We start from the raw sequence: 2,326 nt of genomic DNA on the forward strand, positions 1-2,326 counted from the left end.
ACTGCAAAACAGGATCTGGCCCCTGATTTTTTTTGGACTCCCGGACCCCCTCCTAAAGCATGAACAGACAGAAACCAAGAGCAGACACCAAGTTTCTTAAGTAATAATACTTTAATAAAATTAAGTTCTTAATGTAATTTAGCACATTTAATACATTAACCCTTTCCCTTCTTTGTTTTCTACAAGTTGTGCAACATCATTATTTTAATTTTTTATTTTATTTTAATTTTTTTCCTTCTCCCCTTATACTATATGCCTCAAAACTCAGACAACGAGCCTAACTCTACTTCTATGTTCGGTTATATCTCTCTCTCAGGCCTTTATTTTTGCGTAACGCCAGAGAGATGAAAATACCTGGATGGAACATGTGATCGGTTTCCAATAGTAACAATCCCGACTACAGGTTTCCTATGACGTTAAAAGAAAAGAGGGGAAAAAAAAAAAAAAAAAAAAAAACAAAAACAACATAATAGGGACTTTAAATGGAAGGGCCACACAGTCAGGACGGCCAGGCTAACACCGGGCAACTCTGTGGCTGGCTGGCTCAGCGCGAGGTTGGGAGTACCGTGGAGTAGGACCCTGTGACAGCACCCGGATCCGGGGGAAAGCGGATACACGCAAACTTGTACAATGTTTTCGAGCGAGGACGAGAGAAAGCTAACGCGGTCATGGTCAAGCAAAAGCCATGAAGGGCTGGTGGAGGGCTGCGCTCCCCTGGAAGCCGCTGTTGCTGCGTGGGTATCGCCGAGATCGGCTGCTGATGGTCCCCGGTGGCTTGGGTTTCGTTTTAGCTCACGTCTTACGTAGGAAATCCCACCGGAGCTGCTTTGCCAGAGTCCCAACAGCAGCAAGCTGCAGCCTGGATCTCTTTGATACTGGGGCAGAGCCAGAGGAAATCCTCTGCAGCCCCAAAGGCCCCCGACCGAGCGTGCAGCCGGATGCCCGGGGGCTTCTCTGGGCATCCCTGCGGATTTCCCTGGCTCACCTGGGGCTGGGATCAGAGTCCGCTCCGTGACACGGCAGCATGAATGGGCTCTGCAGCGGCCAGGGCTCGAGCAGACTTGCCAGTCTGGGATTCGTCAGCGCTTGTGCCCACTGCCTTTCATGTTTGCTTAACGCTGCTTTTAACCCAGGAGCAAATCCCCAATTGCAAAACAGGATCTGGCCCCTGATTTTTTTTTTCCCTTTTTTTAGGATTATCTTGAACAGAAATCATAAGGAAAAAGGGAAAAAAAAAAAAAAGTGCTGATCGTTTCACGGACAAGTAAAGCAGCCTGCGACCGCATTTCTCCATCCCAGCTCCTGGGAGCCGAGAGAAGCGCTGCTGTCTCGCCAGTCCGTTTCTCTGCAAGTTGTTTCAAAAGCATCATGCAAGACCAGAAAACACATTCTGCCGTCAGCTGCCTGGTAAACTGGTGCCACTATCGGAGGGTGACTTCATTTTTTTATCCCTGCACAGACACCAGTGGAACAACTCCAGATTTTACATTAGTGTCACTTTACTGGGGGTGACTTTCAATTTGCTCCATTAGCAGCCCTGAAGCGATGCTGGAGTGGATCCAGCGGTAACGCCGCAGCCTGCCAGGGCTGAAGCGACTTCAGATTCCAGTAGAGTAACCCCATTGAAACGGGTGAGTTACACAGGGGTAAAGGCAGGAGCTGCCTGACCTCCACCGTCTCCAGCCGTCACGGCACGGGCAAAACTGAAGTCAGCCCAGCACGATTATGGCTGAATTTTCCTCCGGGTCAACTGACAGCAGAACGTGACTTCGAGTTTCTACAGTATGTGAAAACCCACAATAAAATACAGAGATTGCTCCCTAACATCCTAGAAAGGCTTTTGGAAGAACCAGCCCATCCTGGCTCTGCTCCTGCCGGTGCTGACACCAAGGAAACCTTGCTGTGGGCTCGGCAGAGGCAGGATGGGACCCCACTATCAGTATACAAGTTACTATAAAGTGCATCCACTCTCCAGTCCAGGGCATCACTGTACAATGTCAATCACTGACTCTTCTTCAAGTATCAAAACCAAAAAATGAGGTAAAACAAAAATGAAAGAGCAAACAGGCCGCCTCGCCGCCCCTGCAGGGAAGGACCAGGCGCTTGATTCCACCAAGCACGAACCCCTCCGAAAGCGCGGGAGACATCGTGCCCTGCTTTCCGAAACCTCCCCGGCGTGCCGGGGAGGGTCCCGTGGAGTGATCTCTGATTCACAGTGCTATACGCAGAAACCGAATGAGAACTGTCTTCGCTTCCTGTCCTAACCTATTGCATGGCTTTGCTGAATGAGTGCTGGTAAGCGGCTGCCTCGTCCCACCCCAGACGC

This window comes from Fulmarus glacialis, unplaced genomic scaffold (genome assembly GCF_000690835.1).
Source record: "Fulmarus glacialis isolate BGI_N327 unplaced genomic scaffold, ASM69083v1 scaffold18181, whole genome shotgun sequence".
Taxonomy (NCBI): Eukaryota; Metazoa; Chordata; class Aves; order Procellariiformes; family Procellariidae; genus Fulmarus; species Fulmarus glacialis.